The sequence below is a fragment of the Podarcis bocagei genome (assembly GCF_964188305.1).
Source record: "Podarcis bocagei genome assembly, chromosome: 3".
NCBI lineage: Eukaryota > Metazoa > Chordata > Lepidosauria > Squamata > Lacertidae > Podarcis > Podarcis bocagei.
Genome location: NC_138127.1, coordinates 107,107,505 through 107,127,299, shown reverse-complemented (window position 1 = coordinate 107,127,299; position 19,795 = coordinate 107,107,505). Strand labels below are relative to the sequence as shown.

General features: G+C 45.3%; 1 protein-coding gene across 1 annotated transcript in view; it reads right to left on the bottom strand.

The window, feature by feature from the left end:
• RP1L1 (RP1 like 1) overlaps positions 1 to 8,103 on the bottom strand; it is a 30,271-nt gene extending 22,168 nt beyond the window's left edge. Inside the window, exon 1 of the mRNA XM_081188908.1 lies at positions 7,861 to 8,103. The gene's annotated coding sequence lies outside the window, so the exon portion shown is untranslated. The remainder of the gene's footprint in view (positions 1 to 7,860) is intronic.
• Positions 8,104 to 19,795: the final 11,692 nt, after the last annotated feature.

Genomic DNA, 19,795 nt, shown 5'->3' with positions numbered 1-19,795 from the left:
GGCCCTGGCCCTGATTGAGGCTAATCTGACTTCCTTAGGGCCCGGGACCACTAGGGTGTTGCTATTTATGGACCTTAAGGTCCTCTGTGGGGCATACTGGGAGAGGCGGTCCTGTAGGTACCAGGGTCCTATGGTTTATATTTGCTAAAACACACGTACACACACACACACACACACACACACACACACACACACACACACGGGTCAATTAGTGCCAGGAGCGAGGCAGCAGTAAATCTCACTCTGCAAAGAGAAGTTAACTCTTTATTCACAAGAACACCATCTGCACAGACCAGGCAGAGTGGCAGGCCTAATGAGAACAGCCGCTCATCCCCACTAGGTCTTGCCCCATAGATCAGTTGCAAAGACTGAAAGTTACCCCAAAACCATTTAAGTTCCCTTCTTTCCTGGGTTTTCCCCCCAAGCAATCCGGGACTGTGCCTGCATGAAGCCAACCTCTCCTCTGCCCCTTTCACACCTCTACTGGTTCTGGGAGCTTGTTGCAGCAGGAGGGGAAGAAACCTGTGATTTTGCACCGGCCTGACTCCTTTCTGCCTCTTGGCCTCCCTAATCCCCTGCTTTACCTTCTGCCTCTGATTCTGGACTACTCTCTGCCACAGACTCTCCCAGCTCACTAAGCCCTGTTTGCTCTTCAGCTTCCGACACCTTTTCTTCCCAGTCTTCTCCCTCTGCCCACTTGTTGTCATCCCCACCACCACTCCCTGGACTCTGAGCCCCCTTCCCTTGGGGGTGCCCCATTTGGGTATGGAGTTAAGTGGCCTGGGGGAGTTCTTGGGACCAGAGGAAGAGACATGGAGGGCCGTATTTGGCCCCTAAGATCCCTTCCACGCATGTCTTCATGCAACCAGTTACTCTCTTGCCAAGTAAGGCAGAACACCTGCTCTAAGAGTTTCCAGAGTGGCCGTTTGACAACTCTCCCAGCGGAGGGCATCCCATTTTGAGGCTGCTATTTCTCCTTGCTCCTGCCTGGAACCCTGATATCTCACCATTGGCTTGATAGATCAAAGCAAAGCACTCTGCCATTCAATTTGGCAGCACTGTACATTTTTAAAGCAGCAAAGCGAAATTAATTTTCCCAAGCTGGAGAGTAACTTTGGTCTGATCCAGACCTTGCACCGCTGTTTTCCCCCCAGAAAAACCTGATCTCTACTGCTGAATCGGAGCAAGTGCCAATCAGGTTTTCTCCAGATTGACGTTTGATCCGATTTATTGCTAAAGGGTGGGTTTTCTGGGGGAGAGCAGTGGGGCGGAAGCAAAATCTTGGACCTGAGCTTTCCATCTGATCAGTTATGCTAATGATTTCTAATTCACCTTGCTCATTGTCTTGCTTTCTAATTAGGCAATTAACTTGATGGTTTGGTCCCTATCGACAGTCAAATAAGACTTGAGCTGAGCCGACCATTAAGCATACAACAATTCAATATATTATGGTCCATGTTAATGCATTTACAGTCAGCATACATTTTAAATTAAGTAAATGGTTGTGCTTTACTTCAACCAAGCATGGGTCAGGTTGGGGCAGGGACCTGAACTGGAGCCTAATTTCCCATTTCTAGATTTTTCAAAATTTGTTTATTCTTTCTTGTTTAACCAGGTTTATATACTGCTTAATCAATGGAAACCTCTACAGTGGTACCTCAGGTAAAGAACTTAATTTGTTCCGGAGGTCCGTTCTTAACCTGAAACTGTTCTTAACCTGAAGCACCACTTTAGCTAATGGGGCCTCCTGCTGCCGCTGTGCCGCCGGAACACGATTTCTGTTCTCATCCTGAAGCAAAGTTCTTAACCCGAGGTACTATTTCTGGGTTAGCGGAGTCTGTAACCTGAAGCGTATGTAACCTGAAGCGTATGTAACCCGAGGTACCACTGTACTCAGTTTTTCATAAAACAATATAAACTATTCATATAAAAAAAATCAATGCTACAAACAAGTAGGCATAAAAATACGAAAAATATTGATAAAACCAGCAGTTTAAAAACAAGAATACACAATAGTGTGGCATGACTGGTTAGGCTTTCTGAAACAAGAACGTTTTTAGCAGTTGGTGAAAACAATACAGTGCAGGTGTGTTCCTAGCATCAATTGGCAGGGAGTTCCACAGAGTAGGGGCTGCCAAGCTAAAGAATCAATTTCTTGCAAGAGTGGCTCTATCTTCACTGTGCATTTAAAGCAGCACTGTGCCACTTTATTTAAAGCCACGACTATTAATAGCTTTCCCAAAAAGAATCCAGGGAAATGTAGTTTTTTAAGGGTGCTGGGAGTTGTTAGGAGACTCCTCATATTCCCTGCTCAGGGCCACAATTCCCAGAGTGGTTTATCCATTATTATTATTATTATTATTATTATTATTATTATTATTATTATTACTCCGCCCATCTGGCTAGGTTGGCCCAGCCACTCTGGGAGGCTTCCAACATATATAAAAACATAACATAATAAAACATTACACATTAAAAAACTTCCTTCAGGTGTCTTCTAAAGGTTACATAGTTACTCCTTAACATCTGATGGGTGGGCGTTCCACAAGGTGGGTGCCACTACCGAGAAGGCCCTCTGCCTGGTTCCCTCTTCCCAGGAAACTTCCAGCACGTGGTTAGGATGGGGCTAAGGGGTTTTGTCAAAGCCTTCTTGGAAAATAGAGGAGCTTGGGAGAAGAATATGAAGAGAGGGGGCTCGAGGAAATAAGAGATAAATCAAAAGGTGAAACATAAAAGCCTGAATGTTATCATTAAATCTGTGCTTCACGATTCTGGACTCTGCCCTTCTGTGGTCATAGAATCATAGAGTTGGAAGAGACCCCAAGGGCCATCGAGTCCAACCCCCTGCCAAGCAGGAAACACCATCAGAGCACTCCTGACATATGGTTGTCAAGCCTCTGCTTAAAGACCTCCAAAGGAGGAGACTCCACCACACTCCTTGGCAGCAAATTCCACTGTCAAACAGCTCTCACTGTCAGGAAGTTCTTCCTAATGTTTAGGTGGAATCTTCTTTCTTGTAGTTTGGATCCGTTGCTCCGTGTCCGCTTCTCTGGAGCAGCAGAAAACAACCTTTCTCCCTCCTCTATGTGACATCCTTTTATATATTTGAACATGGCTATCATATCACCCCTTAACCTCCTCTTCTCCAGGCTAAACATGCCCAGCTCCCTTAGCCGTTCCTCATAAGGCATCGTTTCCAGGCCTTGGACCATTTTGGTTGCCCTCCTCTGGACACGTTCCAGTTTGTCAGTGTCCTTCTTGAATTGTGGTGCCCAGAACTGGACACAGTACTCCAGGTGAGGTCTGACCAGAGCAGAATACAGTGGCACTATTACTTCGCTTGATCTAGATGCTATACTCCTATTGATGCAGCCCAGAATTGCATTGGCCTCAGGCCACAGCCAGCATTAGTGTGTGTGTGTGGGGGGGGGGGGGTGTCAGGCATTTACAGATCGCTGAGGAGCGAAACCACATGGCTTCCTGCCACCATCTTAGGAATTTCAGAATCTGCCTCACAGAAAGTCAGGTCCTTGCTCCAACCAGCCCAGTATTTTCTACACCAGAGGCTCTCAATATGCGACTGGCAACCACCCAGAATAGGCACCAACTCTTAGGGACACCCCAAAATGTCTGAGGGCGGCCACCCCACCAAACAAAAAGGGTTGGTGGGCCCCTCAATATTTTATTCATTTTGGCATCCCTGCCACCCACAAGTCTCCTTCAGGTGATTGGTGGGAAAGGCTGCAGAACTTCCGGGAATAATATGTGCTTTTTCTGACGACAGAGATCACGGTTCGTTTTGACAGGGACCAGATTACTGGATAGGCTAGCAACGCCCTAGCTGACAGCTTGGGGTTTTCAGTCCAAATCCAGTAATGGATGCTGAAACCGACCCAGGGCTAATGCTGAAAAAAAAGGTTGTGCCCCTTTTCACAGAACCTTCCTTGCAAAAACAAGCGCATCCATTGCATTAGAAAGCACGGAGAGGTTTGAGGGTGCTGCCTAGCCTTTTGGGTGCTCGTCGAAAACCAGGAAGCCGTTCTTTACAATAATAATTAAAAATGGTAAGCGTAACGCTGGTGGTCAACAAAAGAGGTTCAAAGACTCTCTCAAGGCAAATCTTTTAAAATGTAGTATAAAAACCGACAACTGGGAAACACTGGCCTGTGAGCGTTCCAGTTGGAGAACAACCTTTACCAAAGGTGTCATGGGCTTTGAAGACGCTCAAACTCAGGACGTAAAGGAGAAATGTGTTAAGAGGAAGGCACGCTTGGCAAATCCACACCGTGATCAACTCCCACCCGGAAACCAATGTCCCCAACGTGGAAAGACTTGTGGATCCAGAGTTGGCCTCCACAGTCACTTACGGACTCACTGTTAACACCATGTTCATGGAAGACAATCTTACTCAGCTACGAGTGATAGCATAATAATACAGTGGTACCTCGGGTTACATACGCTTCAGGTTACAGATGTTTCAGGTTACAGACTCCGCTAAACCAGAAATATTACCTCGGGTTAAGAACTTTGCTTCAGGATGAGAACAGAAATCACCCGATGGCAGCACAGCGGCAGTGGGAGGCCCCATTAGCTAAAGTGGTGCTTCAGGTTAAGAACTGTTTCACGTTAAGAACGGACCTCTGGAACGTATTAAGTACTTAACCCGAGGTACCACTGTAATAATAATAAATAATAATAATAATAATAAAATCGTGCCCCAGCCACTCTGAGTGACTTCCAGCCTATACAGAAACATAATAAAACACCAAACATTGAAAACTTCCCTATTCAGTGTCTTCTAAAGGTTGCATAGTTAACTTATCTCCTTGACATCTGATGGGAGGGCTTTCCACAGGGTGGGTGCCACTACCGAGAAGGCCCTCTGCCTGGTTCCCACAGGTACCCCTCTCCCCCAGAACCAAGACGGGTTGATTCATCAGGAAACCCTTTGCACCTCACAACTACGTGTGTGTTTGGGGGTAGGTCAGATAAGGTCCGGGTGGGATAACGGGAGGAAAAGCCATGTCAAGGATTCTGGGGTTTGGGGGTGGGTGACGTAACAGGGGCGACAACTCAAATGCAAGGCAGGCAGGCAGGTATACAACTCTGGATCACAAGCAGGGCAAATATACGTGCCTGTACTTACACGAGTTGGCTTCATGCTGTGTTTTGGTGGTCCGCAGTGCCTCGTTCCTTTCCGCTGCCCAGTGAAGGGGCCAGCCGTTAAGTAAAATGTCCGCAGGCCCTTACGCAAGGCTGGGCTTCAAAGCCAGGGGCAGGGGCACCTGCTCTGCACTGCCGCTCGCCCTGCCCTCGAAATAACTGAGCATGCAGCTCTCAGGGTTAATCGGGACATTGCTGCTAACATTAGACAGCAAAGCCATGTAATCGCTTCGGGGAGGTATTCAAAGCCACCTTCAACTTTGGAGGCAGCTGATACTGCTGGTGCACTCTCTCTTTCTCTCTCTCTCTCTCACACACACACACCTTGCTCTGGTGCAGAATCAAAGAATCATAGAATTGCAGAGTTGGGAGGGACCTCCAGAGGTCATCCAGTCCAACCCCCCTGCCACGCAGGAGTCACAGCTAAAGCATCCTTGACTTAATTGGCGCAAATGGCAATTTGGGTTTTCCCCAGATTGCTGTTTGTTCTGGATTATCACAAAAGAGTGGGTTTTTCCCTTGGAAAGGAGCAGGGCAAGGGGGAAACTGCTCCCCCTTTCTAAGCCCAAAGTCCCATTCCATTATCCTTTTTTTAGGCGAGGCCAAGGCCAAAGAAGAAACTGCTTATTTTAAGTCCACAGCTTCTGGGCATCCTTAAAGGAAATGGCAGTCACGAGGGCCAGATTTAACACATTAAAATGACGGGTTTGTCCAATAATTATTATTATTATTATTTATACCCCGCCCATCTGGCTCCTGTTTAACATAGGAAAATATTTCAAATTCCCTCCACTTGGGGCAGGGAAAGAATCAAGATTCTCAAGAGTCGTACTCAAGTGGTTTATTCCTCCTCTCTCCCAATACTGCTTTTCTTTTGTTATGAGTCTTTTAGATTGTACAAATAAATGATGAAGATGATTATCATGGTAAGCCTGAAATTTGCAATTTACTCTGGGAGATTTTTTTGGCTGCCAATGAGGGAAGGGAGTCTGTTCCACGGTTGAACAGTCTTACTGTCGGAAAGTCTTTCCTGATTTCAGTCATAGAGTTGGAAGGGACACCCAGAGTCATCTAGTCCAGCCCGCCCGCAGTGCAGGAACCTTTTAGTGGGACAATGATGCGTGGTAGGAAGCAGAAGACTGGGAAGGGGTAACAGTGCTTAGTGAGCAGGGAGAGTCTGTGGCGGAATCAGAGGCAGAAGCTAAAGCAGGAAAGTGGGAGGAAGGAGGCCAAGAATCATACCAGGAATGGTGTTTCCTGCTTGGCAGGGGGTTGGACTCGATGGCCCTTGTGGTCTCTTCCAACTCTATGATTCTATGATTAACCTTCAGTTCAGTTCTGCCTGGCCTGTGAATAAACAAGAGCTGTTTGAAGAATCGCTGTGTCGTCTGATATGTTCACCCACAACTTAACAGAGGCCCTTCTTGGTTTCCCTCTTCCATGAGAGGTCCAGAGGGTGGCAACACAAGACCCGGCCTTTTCTGTGGTGGCTCCCCACTTGCGCGATGCTCTCCCCAGGGAGGCTCGCCTGGTGCCTTCATTGCATATCATTAGGTGTCAGACAAAACTGTTTTCTATAGGCCTTTGGCTAATTAAACAATCTATGACCTTTTAAACTGGGGTGGGGTGGAGGGTTATTGCTTTGTTATTATTTTATATACCGTATTTTTCGCTCCATGAGATGCACTTTTTCCTCCTAAAAAGTAAGGGGAAATGTATGTGCGTCTTTTTTTTTTTTTGTATAATATTTATTAAAGTTTCACAAATTATACAAACAGACACAACAATACATACAAACACAAACAGAAAAATGAAACAAGTATAATTTCAAACCCTTATTTTCTTATAACTTAGTTCTTCGACCTCCTCATACCTCCCCTTTCTGCGTTCCAGTTTCAAATTTTTGTTCAGCAAATCCTCACTCTTAATTTTATCTAATTTTTAATCTTTCTTTTCTTTTAACTTAGCCCTTACAACTGTAATCCACTTAATTTCGGAAATGTATGTGCGTCTTATGGAGCGAATGTGCGGTCCCAGGAGCCAAATTGCCCAGGGGCAAAAAGCAGATTGTGCTTTTTTTTCTAGAAAGAGGGAAGTGGGTGTTGAAACAGAGCAGATGATAGGCAAGGGATTGGGAGACAGATAAGGGACTCTAGAGATAAAGGAGGCTGCCTGGGAGGCGGGAGGTAAAAGCCCATGGATCCTCAGGATTTTTGCATTGGGCCACCCCAAATTCACCATCAGATCACATAGCATGTCCATGGCTACAGCCTGCACCAAAACACACATGCATCCACTGTTTTGTGGGGCCGCAATGGCGCAAAAATCATACATCCACTGTTTTGTTCAGCATATTTTTTTTCTTGTTTTCCTCCTCTAAAAACTAGGTGCATCTTATGGTCAGGTGCGTCTTATGTAGCGAAAAATACGGTTATATATATATATATATATATATATATATATATATATATATATATATTGCATACCACCCAGTGATCCTCAGATGGAGAGTAGTATAGATATTTAATAAATCAACACATAAATAATGTGGTTTTATGCCAAATCTTTGGAAATCTTTGAAATGGGGGGTGAGGGAGATTCGATCCAGTTTGGATTTAAAGGCAATCTTACCAAAGTGCCAATTTCCAAAGCAATCAGTGAACCAAAATACAGCCATCCTTTAAAATGTGTACTTACATGAATTGTGCAGCACGGTTATCCAGCCACGTAAGGTGTCCAAAATCCATAGGTATTTATAGCCGACTTGGATGGAGGTATTGAGGGGATGCTCATCAAATTTTCAGGCGGCACCAAACTGGGAGGGGTAGCCAATAACGCTGAAACAAAATCGGGATTCAAGATGACCTTAACACATTGGAGAACTGGGCTGAAACTAACCGAAAGAATTTCAATAGTGACAACTGTAAGGTTCTCCACTTAGCCAGGAATAACTAGATGGAGACAACATAAAAAAACTCCTTCCAGTAGCACCTTAGAGACCAACTAAGTTTGTTATTGGTATGAGCTTTCATGTGCATGCTCACTTCTTCAGATATGAAGATGTATCTTTTCTTCAGAGATGCATCTGAAGAAGTGTGCATGCACACAAAAGCTCGTACCAATAACAAACTTAGTTGGTCTCTAAGGTGCTACTAAAGGGACGTGGGTGGCGCTGTGGGTTAAACCACAGAGCCTAGGGCTTGGCGATCAGAGGGTCGGCAGTTCGAATCCCCGCGATGGGGTGAGCTTCCATTGCTCGGTCCCTGCTCCTGCCCACCTAGCAGGTTCGAAAGCACGTCAAAGGGCAAGTAGATAAATAGGTACCACTCTGGTGGGAAGGTAAACGGCGTTTCCATGCGCTGCTCTGGTTCACCAGAAGCGGCTTAGTCAAACTGGCCACATGACCCAGAAGCTATACGCTGGCTCCATCAGCCAGTAAAGTGAGATGAGCACTGCAACCCCAGAGTTGTCCGCAACTGGACCTAATGGTCAGGAGTCCCTTTACCTTTACTAAGGTGCTACTGGAAGGAATTTTTTTTATTTTGTTTTGACTACAGCAGACCAACACGGCTACCTACCTATAACTAGATGGGGACGGTGGCGGAGGAAGGGATTGCGGGGTGTGTGTGTGTGGGCCGCCCCAGGTGTCATCACTTGGGGGAGGGTTTGACAAAATGACAAAAAGATAGGGTTTTTTTAAAAAAATTGGGCTCACAAAACTTTTTACAGGTTACGAATGGTTCTTACGAGCTCCACTAACCAGGAAGTAGCTGCTTCTGGTTGCGAACTTTGCCCCAGGATGCTAACGGAAATTGTGTGCCAGAGGCAGGCGCATGGCGGGAGGCCCCATTAGCGAAAGCGCGACTCAGGATAGGAACGGTTTCAGCTTAAGAACGGACCACCGTAATGAATTAAGTTCATAACCAGAGGTACCACTGTAGTTCAGACAACAAACGCAACGAAACGTGGCTACAGAAGTACTGTGTTTGGGGGAAAGGGGGCGGGTGGGTGTGGAGGACTCCCTGGTCCTGAATGGGGTAACTGTGCCTCTGAAGGACCAGGTGCGCAGCCTGGGAGTCATTTTGGACTCACAGCTGTCCATGGAGGCGCAGGTCAAATCTGTGTCCAGGGCGGCTGTCTACCAGCTCCATCTGGTATGCAGGCTGAGACCCTCCCTGCCCGCAGACTGTCTCGCCAGAGTGGTGCATGCTCTAGTTATCTCCCGCTTGGACTACTGCAACGCGCTCTACATGGGGCTACCTTTGAAGGTGACCCGGAAACTACAACTAATCCACAATGCGGCAGCTAGGCTGGTGACTGGGGGTGGCGGCCGAGACCACATAATATCAGTCCTGAAAGACCTACATTGGCTCCCAGTATGTTTCTGAGCACAATTCAAAGTGTTGGTGCTGACCTTTAAAGCCCTAAACAGCCTCGGTCCAGTATACCTGAAGGAGCGTCTCCATCCCCATCATTCTGCCCAGACGCTGAGGTCCGGTTCCGAGGGCCTTCTGGTGGTTTCCTCACTGTGAGAAGCCAAGCTATAGGGAACCAGGCAGAGGGCCTTCTCGGTAGTGGCACCCGCCCTGTGGAATGCCCCCCCACCAGATGTCAAAGAGAAAAACAACTACCTGACATTTAGAAAACATCTGAAGGCAACCCTGTTCAGGGAAGTTTTTAATGTGTGACATTTTGATGTATTTTTAATTTTTGTTGGAAGTCTCCTAGAGTGGCTGGGGAAACCCAGCCAGATGGGTGGTGTACAAATAATAAATTATTATTATTATTATTATTATTATTATTATTATTATTATTATTATTATACCACCACTGGGCACCACACCATGGGGATCAGCACTTACCGCTGGGCCTTCAGCGTGCCCAAGCCACGCGTCTCTCCTGGGGGTGACGTGGTGGCTTGGGCACCTGCAGGATCCGTGCTGCCTGGAACGGCAGTGTCAAGCTTGCATCTCCCCATCGCCTCTCTCTCAACCGCCCTACAGCTGAGGGGGGGGCGCGGTGGAGAGGCTCCACGTAGCGCACCCTGCCCCCATGGGCAGCTCGCCCACCCGCCAGCTGCAGGACACACACGCTGCACCCGGCACCCGAGCGGCTAGCTACGCCGCTGGATGGGAACACCTGGATTGCAAGCAGCACACATGAAAAGGATCATAGTACAGGGTCAGGTTTAAAGTGCTGGTTTTGACCTTTAAAGCCCTATGCAGCCTAGGACCCACGTACCTACGGGACTGCCTCTCCTGGTATGCCCCGCGGAGGACCTTAAGGTCCACAAATAACAACACTTTGGCGGTCCTGAGCCTCAAGGAGGTTAGATTGGTTTCAACTAGGGCCAGGACCTTTTCAGCACTGGCCCCAACTTGGTGGAACGCTCTGTCACAAGAGACTAGGGCCCTGCGGGACTTGACATCTTTCTGCAGGGCCTGCAAGACAGAGCTGTTCCGCCTGGCCTTTGGTTTGGACTCAGTCTGACCCTTATGTTTCCCTCCCCTTATGGTTTTGATCTATGGGCTACTTTTAAAATGAGGCTGCATTTTAAATTGCATTTTGACCTGTATTTTAAATTGGGGGTCCCCCCTCTCTCCCCCCCATTATGTTTTTACTGTGATTTTATTGGTGTTAGCCGCCCTGAGCCCGGCTCTGGCCGGGGAGGGCGGGGTATAAATAAAATTTATTATTATTAGTAGTAGTAGACCACAAGCTTAACATGAGTCAACAGCGTGATGCAGCAGCAAAAGAGGCAAATGCTATTCTAGGCTCCAGATGAGGGAAGTCATAGTCCCGCTCTATTCTTCCTTGGTCAGACCACACCTGGAATATTGCGTCCAGTTCTGGGTGCAACAGCTTAAGAAGGATTTTGACAAGCTGGAACGTGTGAAATTAAAAGGTACACAGATTGTTGAAATAAAAAAATAAGGGCTTTCTAAATGAAAGTAGGACTTGCTCCCCCCGCCACTCCTTATATAGCCGGAAGAGGTCACTTGTGAAGCAAAATGAGTGGCGTCTTAGCCATGATTACCTGTGACAGGAGTCGAAGCATTAAGTACTTTAGCCTGACCCGGCAGGGCGGTTCACAGCTGAAGCAAGATAATGTCCTGCAGAACCTTTTAACCACATGCGGAAGAATAAGACTGACAGTGCAATAATCTGTGGGAGAAGGAGTCTCACAGTGATGAGGCATAAATTCACAGGTGGAGCTTAATTCGGGGTTTCTGGGCTGGTTTGCAGTAACAGGTACACTGAAATGCACAACAGCTTGCAAAGAGGAAGTTTTCACTGGGCATTCATTGCATTTCTCTGGCAATAATAATAATAATAATAATAATAATAATAATAATAATAATAATAATAATAATTTATACGCCACACATCTGGCTGGGTTTCTCCAGCCACTCTGGGCGGCTTCCAACAAAATATTAAAATACCGTGATACATCAAGCATTAAAAGCGGGAACCTATTCAAAGACAATTACGAAAAATGTTGGGCTGAAGTGAAAAAAGATTTAGAAATTTGGTCAAATTTGAAGCTTTCACTGCTAGGCCGTATTGCTGCGATAAAAATGAATGTATTGCCTAGAATGCTGTTTCTGTTTCAAACTTTGCAAATTTTGGACAAAATGGACTGTTTCAAGAAGTGGCTGAGAAATATCTCTAGATTTGTCTGGCAGGGCAAGAAGCCTAGAATAAAATTTAAAATACTAACGGATGCAAAGGAAAGAGGTGGATTTGCCCTGCCAGACCTTAAACTTTATTATGAATCAGCAGTTTTTTGCTGGTTGAAAGAATCGCTGCTTCTTGAAAATACAGACATTTTGGATTTAGAAGGTTTTAATAATGTATTTGGATGGCATGCATATTTGTGGTATGACAAGGTCAAAGCACATAAAGCATTTAAAAACCATATTGTCAGGAAAGCATTGTTTAATGTCTGGATAAGATATAAGGACTTATTGGAAAACAAAACCCCAAGGTGGCTGTCACCGATGGAAGCGAAAGCTCAGAAAAAGCTCAATATGGAGGTCAGATGGCCGAAATATTGGGAAATTTTGGAACAAGAGGGAGATAGACTGAAATTGCAGAGTTTTGAGAAATTAAAAAACAAAGTGCGAGACTGGCTTCATTATTATCAGATAATGGAGGCATATAATTTGGACAAGAAAATTGGCTTCCAGGTGGAAAAATCAAAATTAGAAACAGAATTTGCTAGAACCTAAAACTAAGATTTTGTCAAGGATGTATAACTTGCTGTTGAAATGGAATACACAGGATGAAACAGTGAAATCTGCTATGATTAAATGGGCACAAGATGTCGGACATAACATAATGATGGCTGACTGGGAACAGTTATGGACCACAGGTATGAAATTTACGGCATGCAATGCCTTAAGAGAGAATATTATGAAAATGATATACAGGTGGTACATGACACCAGTCAAGCTTGCAAAAATCTACCATTTGCCCGATAATAAATGTTGGAAATGTAAGGAAACTGAAGCTACATTCTTTCACCTTTGGTGGACGTGCCCAAGGATTAAGGCTTTCTGGGAGATGATTTATAACGAACTGAAAAGGGTATTTAAATATACCTTTCTGAAGAAACCAGAGGCCTTTCTCCTGGGCATGGTCGGCCAAATGGTGTCAAAGAAGGACAGAACTTTCTTTATGTATGCCACAACAGCAGCAAGAATACTTACTGCAAAGTATTGGAAGACGCAAGATCTACCCACCCTGGAAGAATGGCAGATGAAGGTGATGGACTACATGGAACTGGCGGAAATGACTGGCAGAATCCGAGACCAGGGAGAAGAGTCAGTGGAAGAAGATTGGAAGAAATTTAAAGACTATTTACAGAAATATTGCAAAATTAATGAATGTTAGAATGATGTCAGAATGAAGTTAAGTGGTTTAAACAGCAATGTTTTAAAGGTGTATGAAAAAAATGGATTTTTAACAGGTCAGAACTCAAAGTTATATTATATTAAGTTAAAGGATTAAGATAAAAACAAAGAGGGAAAGAAATTGCTGAATTAACTAACTGAATTGGAATACAAAAAAGGGAGGTGTGAGGAGGTCAGGGAAGCAAGGATATGAATATATGACATGGAAAGATTGATGTGTTTTCTTTTTAAATGTTTTTTATCTTTTTTCTGTATTTTGTATTTTTTTTTGGTCTTTTCTTCTAATCTTTTTATTTATGTAATTTTTTTACTTAATAAATATCACTTTTTTAAAAAAACAAAAAACATCAAGCATTAAAAGCTTCCCTAAACAGGGCTGCCTTCAGATGTCTTCTAAAAGTATGGTAGTTGTTGTTCTCTTTGACATCTGGTGGGAGGGTGTTCCACAGGCCAGGTGCCACCACTGAGAAGGCCCTCTGCCTGGTTCCCTGTAACTTGGCTTCTCGCAGTGAGGGAACTGCCAGAAGGCCCTCAGCGCTGGACCTCAGTGTCCGGGCAGAATGATGGGGGTGGGGACGTGTAATAATTTGCTAAATGATAAAGTCTGCAGCCCCACAACAACACCCCAAGGGTGGGGAACCTGTGGCCCAGAGAGCCAAATGCGGCCCTCGAAATCTCTTTATATGGCCCATGGAACTCTTCCCAGGCCACACCCCCTCTCTCCTCAGGCCACACCCCTCACTGCCCCCCTTGCTTCCCGAAGTGGTTTTTCTTCCCTGGAGTGTCTCCTTGAGCTCTGATAATGCCTTTTGCATGCCAGGCTGGAGGGCAGAAAGGGACGCGGGTGGCGCTGTGGGTTAAACCACATAGCCTAGGGCTTGCCGATCAGAAGGTCAGCGGTTCGAATCCCCGTGACGGGGTGAGCTCCCGTTGCTCGGCCCCTGCTCCTGCCAACCTAGCAGTTCGAAAGCACGTCAAAGTGCAAGTAGATAAATATGGACGTGTGTATGGACGTGGGTGAATGTTAGTGAAAATACCACAATGAAACACATTATATGAGGAAGCATGTCATTGCAAAACTGTGTACGTTAGGTGAAATTGCATTCAAAAATATTGGGAGAAATTTGCACCCAAATGTTGGCGCATAGTTGGGCCGCACATATTTCCCTAGGAAGGGCATTCCAAAGGTTTGGGGCCACAAAAAGGGCCCCATTCTGGCACCTGCCATTTTAGCAGCTCTCGGTGTCTGGGGTCATTAGAGGAATTGTGACAGCTTTCGCCCTGGCATTCCACCCCCCTTTCTCTGAGTGTGCCTTTTCCTTTCTACCTTATAGGTTTTAGGGGAACATAAAGTATTGGGCCCAGGGGATGATGGTGGGACAGAAGGCAAGGAGCTGAACAGCAGGTGGCGCCAGAGGGCCAGTGATAGACAGAGCCAACTCTTTCTAATTTGTCCCCATCCCCTTCCTTCCTGCTGAGTTCTAAAGAGGCAACATTGAGACTGAGCCAACAGGCAGTGCCGCCCTCTGGAATAGCTTGTGGGTAAGATGGCAAGCAGGTGAGAGATGGCTGAGGACAGGTGGCGGTTGGTGGGGCAGTGCCCCATTTACCTTTATACCCGAAGGAGCGTCTCCACCCCCATCGTTCAGCCCGGACACTGAGGTCCAGCTCCAAGGGCCTTCTGGCGGTTCCCTCAATGCAAGAAGCAAAGCTACAGGGAACCAGGCAGAGGGCCTTCTCGGTATTGGCACCCGCCCTGTGGAACGCCCTCCCACCAGATATCAAAGAGAACAACAACTACCAGACTTTTAGAAGACATCTGAAGGCAGCCCTGTTTAGGGAAGCTTTTAATGTTTGATGTATTACGGTATTTTAATATTTTGTTGGAAGCCACCCAGAGTGGCTGGGGAAGCCAAGCCAGATGGGCGGGGTATAAATAAATAAATAATAATAATAATTACAAAGAAACCAGAGACGTATCTCCTTGGATTGATAGATGAAGAGATACCACAGGGGGTGGGAATAATTTTTCTATATGCAAGTTCAGCTAGTAGAATAGTGATTGCTACTAGGTGGAAGTCACAAGCTATACCCACAAAGGAGGAATGGATTTGTAAACTAAACCAATATTTAATTTTCGCAAAATTGACTGCTATAATAAGAAATCAGTCGAATCAAAAATTAAACGTTTTGATGAGTTTTATGGCAAAATATTGCTAAAAAAAGATACGCTAATATGCCTAGATTAAAATGCGAAGTACTGGATGGAAGAAAAATTAGTAGGGAAAGATAATAAGAATATATAGACGATTTGAGGTGACTGTAGAATGCGAAGACTATTGTAAATTGTATAATGGGAGGAAATTGAGGGGGGCGGATGGAAGTGGGAGGAGGGAGAAAAGAATAATACGATGGATTGAGGAAATATAAATGTAAATGTATGGGGAGGAAATGGTGTTGGCATATCTGTATTGTAATGTAATATGTAAAAACCTTATAAAAAAATGATCAAGGGTCTGGAAACTAAGCCTGATGAGGAACGGTCGAAGGAGCTGGGTATGTTTAACCTGGGAAAGAGGCGACTGAGAGGAGATATGAGAGATCTTCAAATATATTATGGGCTGTCACATGGAGGATGGAGCAAGCTTATTTTCTCCTGCTCCACAGGGTAGGACCCAAACCAACGGATTCAAGTTGCAAGAAATAGATTCAGGCTAAACATCAGGAAGAACGTTCTACTATTTGATGGCAGATCGGACTCCCTTGGGAAGTTGTGGACTATTAAATAACCTATGGCCTGTGAAAGTGTAGGGGAGCGGACTGTTGTTGTTGTTGTTGTTGTTGTTGTTGTTGTTGTTGTTGTTGTTGTTATTGTTATTATTATTATTTTACTATTAGGCTGTCTGTCAGTATGTTTTTACGATGTTTTTATCACTGATGTTTGGTTATGTGTTTCTAACATTTGCTCAATGGCAGTACATAAGCTAAAAACAGATTAAAGCACACATCAGTAGTCTACAAGCCTGGATGGGCTTGCCTAAACAACAATGTTTTTAGCAGGCGCTGGAAAGAATTGAGTGAAGGTGCCCCACGAATATCACTAGGCAGGGAGTTCCAAAGGGCAGGCGATGCCTTATTAAGAGATCTGGACCTTCTGGAAGTGGTGAACATGTCTCCTAATGAGTGGGATCTTTGGATGAAGGGCAGCCTACAAGTTTAATTCATTAACAATACTAATAATAACAGCAATATTTTCTACAAGCAATTTTCAATCGGAGAACCTGCATCATGAAGATTTCAGAAGGGCGAATATTTCAGGATAACTGTGTTTTTGGTTCAGGAGGTGCAAAATAGGCTAGTTCTGCTCCCACCTTGATCCTGTGTCCCTTAAAAACCCAAATTCTGCAGCCAGAATTAAATAAAGATCGATTTCTTTTATCTCGGGTATATTCATTTCCTATGATCCATGTATTTTTTTTAAAAAAGTGCTTTTAAAAAAAGCACTTTTGCTAAAGGGGGAAATGGCATGGCGGCAGTTCCTCATGACCGTGGGCCACTATCATGAGGTCTAGCGACCTGCAATATTTACGAAAAGGAAAAGAAAGCGAGAAATTCTCAAGATGCCACGCACGTCATGCCAGATATTAGATACTATTTCGCTGCAGAAGCTTTTGACTCAATCAGGCAACCGACCAACAAACCCATTAAGCGTCAGAATTAGGATTGCTGCCAACTTAAGCCACAGCACACATGACTTGTTAACAGGGCTGCTCTGGAGTAAATGTTCTGAGGATCGGATCCCTCTCCCCATAGACCCCAACAGCCCAAATTCTCAGATAAAGTCCAATTGCAGTTTGAGGTTTAGCATCCTGACAAATCTAAAACACAACTTGTTCTTGACTTACCAAGGTCACCTAAGGACATCCCTTAGTTCTGAGCTCAGACCCAAAATGGAGCCTTTCTCCTCTTCCCGGGAACAGTGTAGAAAATCCACAGTTTCCAGAACAAAAATTGCTTTCAATCTGAAAAGGTATCTACAGTTTCTTGAGGGAAGCCCATTGTTTTCCCCAAGTCTGGCTGGAAGGAGTTTTACGGTGGTCCTGGACGCAACCCATCCTTTCCCCTCCAGGATCCTGGCTCCATCCTGGGCTACGTGAGAGGAGGCCTGTTTCTCCGGAAAAGTGGGAAGAAAGTGGTAGGTCCCTCTAGCTGGGCAATGGCCACTCTGAATAGGATTAGGATGAGGAGAAAAGCTTCTTACAGGCCAGGCACCATCTGCAAACTCATGAGAGTAATGAGGTTATGGAGATTATTCGTATCCTGGTGGTTGCGGCAGGTTGCGGGCCTCAAAAAAAAATGTACCAACGCCTTTTCTTTGCAAGAGTTAAGTCGTGATCTTAAGTGTTTGGGCACAATGGCTGTATATTGCCATCACCTCCTGGCAAATAAAAGGGGAAGAAATGGAGGCAGTGAGAGATTTTACTTTCTTGGGCTCCATGATCACTGCAGATGGTGACAGCAGCCACAAAATTAAAAGACGCCTGCTTCTTGGGAGAAAAGCAATGACAAACCTAGACAGCATCTTAAAAAGCAGAGATAGCACCTTGCCGACAAAAGTCCGTATAATTAAAGCTATGGTTCACTCAGTAGTGGTGTATGGAAGTGAGAGCTAGACCATAAAGAAGGCTCTGAAGAATGGATGCTTTTGAATTGTGGTGCTGGAGGAGACTCTTGAGAGTCCCATGGACTGTAAGAAGATCAAACCTCTCCATTCTGAAGGAAATCAGCCCTGAGTGCTCACTGGAAGGACAGATCGTGAAGCTGAGGCTCCAATACTTTGGCCACCTCATGAGAAGAGAAGACTCCCTGGAAAAGACCCTGATGTTGGGAAAGATTGATGGCACTAGGAGAAGGGGACGACAGAGGACGAGATGGTGGGACCGTGTTCTTGAAGCTACCAGCATGAGTTTGACCAAACGGCGAGAGGCAGTGGAAGACAGGAGTGCCTGGCGTGCTCTGGTCCAGGGGGTCACGAAGAGTCGGACACGACTGAAGAACTAAACAACAACAACAGCAACAGATACAGTTGTACCTTGGTTTCCGAACAGCTTAGTTCTCGAACGTTTTGGCTCCCGGATGCCGCAAACCTGGAAGTGACTGTTCCGGTTTGCAAACTATTTTTGGAAGCCGAACGTCCGACGGGGTTTCCATGGCTTCCGATTGGCTGCGGGAGCTTCCCGCAGTCAATCGGAAGCTGCGTTTTGGTTTCCGAACGTTTTGGAAGTTGAATGATCTTCCGGAACGGATTCTGTCTGACTTCCAAAGTATGGCTGTACAGTAATACCAATGGCTGCGACTCATGAGAATGGAAAGATGTTTCATTGGGTTAGCATTATAATACGAACCTTACCAATCCCCACTTCCCAAAACAGTATGCCATCCAGAATGCAGCTATCTTGCAGACCATGCACTTCTCTGGATTATCTTTTTTTTATAAAAAAAAAAATAGTTTTCTTTTTAGATTTCCTTGTATAATGAACATTTTATTCATACATACATACATACATACATACATACATACATACATACCCCGCCCATCTGGCTGGGTTTCCCCAGCCACTCTGGGTGGCTCCCAACAGAATATTAAAAACACAAACATCAAACATTAAAAACTTTCCTAAACTTGGCTGCTTTCAGATACCATCTAAATGTCAGATAGTTGCTTATTTCCTTGACATCTGATGGGAGGGTGTTCCACAGGGTAGGTGCCACTACCGAGAAGGCCCTCTGCCTGGTTCCCTGTAGCTTTGCTTCTCGCAGTGAGGGAACCGCCAGAAGGCCTTCGGAGTTAGTGTTCTGTGTCTGGGATGAATGATGGGGGTAGAGACGCTCCTTCAGGTAGAATGTCTTCAGGGAAAGAATACCTGAAAATGCATATATTGGTGGAACTAATGTAAAATGCATTGCATTGGGGGCGAATTGCTTGCAAAGTATGTGTTATAAGCACGATTTTGTGCAAAGCCATGTATATTAGAAGAAATGTGCAGGAACTGTGATAAGTTCAAGGCTCGTGTATTAATATTCAAAGGCCTGGACACCCTGAGCCCAGGATAACCGCCTGAGTCCTTGTATCTCAGCATGGTCACTAAGATTATCTGGAGAAGTTCTGTTAGATGTCCCAGGAGACTAGGTGAGGTGACTGCTCTCAATGTAGATATTGATTCCTCACCTGCAGTGGCATAGCATGGCTTGCTAGTGCCCAGGGCAAGGAAAGTATTCCACACCCTAAGGCAAGCATTGCACCCTTAACCGGTGCTTCCGGTAGGGGACACTGCATGGCCAAGGGATACAAGGGCCCACCCTCTACCAACTCCTGCTCAGTGTGCTCCTCAAGTGGGGTAGGTGGGAAGGAGGCAGCAGCTGCAGAGGCACACCCCTAATTTTCTTTTGCACCCGGGACAATCACCCTGGTAGTACCCCCCATGTGGAAGAAGCTTCCTGGTGTATAATAGAATGTCTCATTCTCATTGGAGGGTATGCGCCATATAATATAACAATATAATATAACAATAATATTCTTCTAATAACAACTTGCTATTATTATTATTAATAATAATAATAAATAATAATAATACCCCACCCATCTTGCTGGGCTTCCCAGCCACTCTGGGCAGCTCCCAACAGAATATTAAAAACATGATAAAACATCATACTTT